We start from the raw sequence: 6,000 nt of genomic DNA on the forward strand, positions 1-6,000 counted from the left end.
ACCAAAGATATTGACTCTTGAGGATATACCAACTGGATTCCCAGGAATCCACTTAGAAATCTTAAGGAAATCCACTGCTGGATGAAAGAGGTTGAGGGGAGTGTAATTCACACAAAAGAAATGTTCCCCTTTCTTCTGAGAATGGGATTGAGTCATCTTCAGGGAAAGTTAGTACATAGCAGAGCTGTATGACTCTTCTCCCTGAAGGGAGAAGTTCACAAAGATAGCATTGCTTGGGATTAATAAACACCTGACTAATAAATATCAAAGTGGTGATATGTCTTGACTTATATGCTTTCTCAACATGATAAGGGGAAGATGAAGCTTAAAAAAAATAGATGTAGCATTGAGTGCTCCACATAGATGAATTAAACTAGTGCACTGTACACAATACTTTCCACAGATTGTCTTCTAGAAGATCAGTGATTATTGGTATCTATTTGAGGAGAGAACTGTCAAAACATTTTGACTAAGGGAATAAAAAGAGATCATGAGCTCAGCGCAGTACTCCCAGTGACTCAGGAGGCTGAGCCAACAGGATCACAAGTTTAAGGTCAGGCTTAGCAACTTAGTGAGGCACTAAAAAACTTGGCAAGACTCTGTCTCAACATACAAAATAAAAAGGGCTGAGGATGTGGCTCAGAGGTTAAATGCCCCTGGGTTCAATCCCCCAAACCCTCTACCAAAAAAATAAATAAATAAAAAGATCCTGAGCCAGGAACAGTGGTGGGTGCATAGCTGTAAATCCCGCAGCTCAGGAGACTGAGGCAGGAGGATCCCAGTTCAAGGTAAGCCTGGGAAAGTCAGTGAGACCCTGTCTCAAAATAAAAAAATGAAAAGGGTTGGGGATGTAGCTCAGTGGTACAGCACCCCATTACTCCCCCCACAAAAGACCATGAAATAATGTATGAATAACTTCTATTGGAGAAATTGGAGGTGGAATGATTTATCTTTAGGTCTAGAAGCTATTAACAAATAGGCTCTAAAAATAACATACAATGCTATGAAACAAGAAAATGGCAAAAGCTGATAGAATGACTCTAGGCAGTTTACTTCCCATCACTCTGGTGATAATACCTTTAACATTTTTTGTTCTATCCTGTGCTTAATGTTTTTCTTTAAATTGGTGTGCATCTCAAACATGTATTTTTAAAGAAGAAATTTTATATCATGATTGTAAAAAGAAAACAATATCACTTACCATAAATAAGAGGTAACAATATAAACAAGTACTTAGGTAATAAAAACCAAAATAACATTATAAAACTCTAGCTAGATACTATTACACTAAAGGCTCTCAGCCTGAGGCCTGCTCTTTTTACAAAAGGGAGATTAGGTAGGAATAGGCCTACAAGGACCAAATGGAAATTTTTACTTGAAATAAAGGGCAGGGCTGAGAGAGAGAATTGCAAAGAGAACTCTCTTCACGGTGTGGTTCAAATCCATTTGAAGGCAGTGTCTGGGTACCACTGATAAACATCTCCAGTGTTACTTAGGCCCGAATCATGACTTGAGGGCTACAGAGTGTAGGAAACATAGTTTTTGGACCCTCCTGAATCAAGTAAAATAAAATGGGGAAACAGAGAAAGAAAGTGTTTGAAAAAGTCTTTTTAAAAAAAAATGGGAAAATTAAGACGCAGAAACTAAGTTAGAGCAAAAGACACACAAACACAAGGCAAAACACAGAAATTGAAGGGTAACCTGATGCTTGGGAGGAAAAAGAGCTCATGAAAGAAAGAAGCAATTAAAGACTGAAGGGGTACCATATGCGTCACATCCGATTGACACAGCATGAACAGAGAGATGCAGAAAGTCACCCAAACAAGAGCTGAGTCTGTAGGCCACATGGACAGTCATTCATTGACCTCTGTTCTTGAGGGGAAAGAGAGGAGGTGTGAGAGAGTTGGCTGACACCTCTGTTTGTGCCCAGTGAGATCATCACAAGGCTGAACCAGCTGGCTGAAGTAACAGGACCAACTGGCGCGTCAGGTATTTTAGCTACTCTAAAACAAACACATTCTTCTTTTTCCCCTGGGGAAAAAAATGGGAATTTGTCCAGCTGAGTTTTACTTCTCAAACAGTGGTTTTGCATGTGGAATTTGAATTGCCCATCACTTAATTTGTTTTTCTAGAAGGTAATAAAATGTAATTTATAACTGGTAGGTTCAGTGGCCAGGGAGAGTGATAAAATTCCAAACTCAAAGCATTGGTATTCAGTACCTTTAGCTATTCTACTATATAATCTAGTTTACAGCAAAGCAAAGATGGGTCACTTGGGGCTCCTGTAGTTGCCATTTATACCTCAGAAAATAATTCCTAATGATTGGGGCAGGATAAATAAATAGAAGACCAATAAAGTTCAAGGTGAAAGCTATGTTTAGATCACATCAGAAACTACACATACACACATATGCTACCTAACATAAATTGTGTGATGTTGCCTCAAAAATTCCACCATCTGGATATTAGTGACTCAGACATAATTAACAGAAACATATTAATAAAATACTTAATATGTATAATATAAAACATATTTTAGCATTTTATTTTCATAAAGTTAAATCATATTTTTATAATTGTGTATATTATATATTTGTATATCATACATTTTATACATTGTATAATATATTTTTATATATTTTTTTTAAACTTCAAAATGGTGTTTCTCAAATACTGTTCCAAATATAGCTTTCTGAATTTTCAGTTTCTTTCAATTTGGGTTTGTTCTCACATAAATGGAACAAAATGGGGAAACAAAACTATGATAAGACTTCCTGGATTTTAGCGTACATTTGAAAAAAAAGTTCTTTATATGTATGTGCTGTATTATGGTCTGTAGAATGTTTTCACATGCATGACTTCTCCCTGCTCATCTTCACCATGACCCAGCGAGGCAGGTGGACTTTGCAGGGGAGTTACAGGCAGCAAGATTAAATGACTAGCTTAAGCACACATAGTCCATAAAATGCAGGTGACATTTAAAATGAGCCGGTGTTGCAGCTGGCATATTCCTAGAGGAAGAGAGGCTGGCTGTTCCCTCTGAGACTTCACAGGTGGCCTTACTTCACTGGATCTCCAGTTGTGGGATCTGTGTCTAGTTTGTCAGTGTCTCAGAGTGTAACTCGCAAAGTCAACTGAAGCATCCAGACCAAACCCATAAGAGACCAAAGTCTAAATCAGAAGGCTGGTCTATTTATTGAGAGCCATTACTGCCCTGTGAACCAGTCAGAATGCAATTGCTGACACCACCGTGTATTCTCTCCCTGCAGGCAGAATTACATGGGATGGCAAACTACAGTCCTGAGACTGAGTGATCCACGTGATGGGAGGAAAGAAGGCAGATGCTGAGGAGTGAACAAGGAGAAAAATCACATGTCTTGATACTTAACAGTGTGCCTTTCATTACTATCATCAGTGACATTATTACCAGTATTTATTATCATCTGTCCTTTTCTAGAAAGGAAGGACTTCAGACCTGAGGAGTTTAATTAACTTGCCCAAGCATTTGTTTGATTTCATTTCTAGGTACTGCTTTTGAGATGGTGTTCTCACCCTTGGGCCAGAGGCCAGCTACTCTAATTACAGCAGAGGAGAGAGGAAGCTTCTCGTCACTTGCAAGGAGCAGGTCCGACTATGGATTAAAAACCCCACATTAAGGTCCAGGTAGATGCACCTTAAGTCTTGGCTCCTGACTGACAGCATCATTGAATTTGTTTGTGAATTTATTAAAATGATATCTCATGTAATGGAGCCAGACGAGAGGGGGGTTCACAACTTGAATTTCAATTTTTCAAAAAAAGTTTGAAATTCTTCATTAAAAAGCAGCATAAATACTGTATTACTAATATTTAATTTGATGAGCAGTAACAGGGGACCCTTATCCTTTTTCCTTTTGTGATTTTAAAGCTTCCACATTAATTTTTAGAGGCTTAAATATATCATCTCTCCATGACTCCATAGGTTTTAATTATCAAAGCAGCTACATCAGTTTTTACCAAAAGCAGAGTGACCTTATTTTATAACTGAAACAAAGCCCATAGCTTGGTCCCAGCAGCAGGCAGTTAATAGGTCATTCCATAAAGATTTATATAGACTTTGTGGACAGAGGAGAATTTCAAATAGGGTCAGTTAAACTTACGGGCTCACTATTTTTAATCACTTTAGCAAGTTAGGATTTACTACCATTAAAGGCTGTATCCTGGCCAAACAAGGTTTGTTTTCATGAAGGCTTCTCCCCCACAAAATCTCAAAACAAAATAAACAACAACAAAAACACTGACATTAAACCACTTAGAGAATAGTAAATTCAGCAACTAATTTTAACATTCCTTTGGGGGAAACAAAAATAACCACCAAGTTTTCTTTTGTTTCAGCACGAAGGTGGCTTCACTGTGGACTAGAGAAACAGGCAGTGTTTCATAATTGTGTTTATGCACCTGACATAAGAACATATTCTTCCAAAATGAAAGCAAAACTAGGGCAGAAATAGCTGGGTGTTGGAGGGAGGTGGGCATATGTGTAGGAGAAGGCGAGGAAACTCTTCTATTGTCTTTTAGATTTAGTAATATCAGTATCAACTTATCTTCTAGCTCACTTTGTTGTTTTGAAATTCTCCAGAAAAACAATATGTGATGAAAATGCTCAATTCTGCACCCCATTCCCACACTCACGATCCTCTCCCCAACAGAATCTGTCACCAGTGCCTTTCCTGCGATCCTTTCCTGCGTGTGTTTTCTCTCTGGAATAACAGCTAAATCTGGAAAAGGTCTTGGCCACAGCTCACTGCTTCAGTGACTACCTCAAGGCCAGCTGGGGACTGACAGTCTCAGACCCCGACCAGTTGCCACAGACGCAACTGCTTTGAAAAGCAGATTCTCTTCTGTGCTAACCTCATGCAGAAAAAAGAAAATGGGAAATGCAGTGATATTTTATTCAGTTTCCTTCTGCTCATTCTAGGAAATAGAACCAAGGGGATACATGATTGGAGCAAGACATGGCTTTTCTTAGCAAATCAACACTCCACATGCAGAATCAGTACAAAATGTGGGTTAGAGAGTTTTCTACAAACACATTAAATGGCCATTCTTCATCTTCCTATCACTGAGGGACTGGGGTGGTGGCACAGGGGGAGGCTGGAGGCTAAATAGGTGACATTTAGAGAATAGGCCTCATTATCCTCATTTTACAACTGACAATCAAACACACATAAGCTTTATAAATTATAATTTTGTCATTACAGACAGGTATCCTTTTAAGCATGTTTTGGATGAGCTATGAAAAATGTGATTGTTGTGGTACAGATATATGTTAATTAAGACTTAGAATTTTCGGTAATGTAGGGTATCCTTTATTGGCATCCAGAGTCCAGAGCGTCTGTCCTCACAGGTGAAGACATGAGAGGCTGCCCCTCAAAATGGGCAAGATCCAAGCCAAAATGGAATGGAAGCAACATCTTGCTACCAAATAGAATGCACATCGTGCAGCCCTGACACAAGGAACGCAAGCCTCTAATAGCCTGCCTTGTTCCTGGCTCTCTTTCCCCCACAAGCTCATACTTTCGGTTAGTGGTTTTTGCACCTGCTTGAGTGGCTGTGTCCCTCAGATGAGCTTGCTGGGGTCGTGTGAGTAAATGAGCAGACAGGAGATCCCTCCTCCCCCGTGTAATCCCACCATGTTGTCACTGCATTCTCTTCACTGTGGGAAGGAAAGATCCTGGCTCCCCACAGCCCAGACATCATGTGAACCAGCAGTAAATACCATCCAGATTTATCAGTCTGAGAGAGATGCTGCTGATCTCAGGGATGACAAGAGCTCAGCCTCGGGGAACCAGACTCCAGAATGGGCATCAGACGGTGGGGGGATTCAGGGCGGGACCAGACCTGCCTCATCAGTGGCCCAGAAAGCTGGCATCTTGAGAGGGAGGCAAGTTCCTCTGAGGCTGTCCAATCAATTTGGCTTCCTACTACCCCATTGTTCTCGGGGACATTTCTAAATTTCTGC

At 39.9% G+C, this 6,000-nt stretch overlaps 1 long non-coding RNA gene across 1 annotated transcript in view; it reads left to right on the plus strand.

Annotated features, from left to right (window-relative positions):
* Positions 1-3,732, plus strand: part of LOC125620181 — a 100,555-nt gene extending 96,823 nt beyond the window's left edge. Inside the window, exon 3 of the long non-coding RNA XR_007351781.1 lies at positions 3,270-3,732. This is a non-coding gene — a long non-coding RNA (uncharacterized LOC125620181). The remainder of the gene's footprint in view (positions 1-3,269) is intronic.
* The last annotated feature ends 2,268 nt before the right edge of the window (positions 3,733-6,000 follow it).

Source organism: Marmota marmota, unplaced genomic scaffold, assembly GCF_001458135.2.
Source record: "Marmota marmota marmota unplaced genomic scaffold, marMar, whole genome shotgun sequence".
NCBI lineage: Eukaryota > Metazoa > Chordata > Mammalia > Rodentia > Sciuridae > Marmota > Marmota marmota.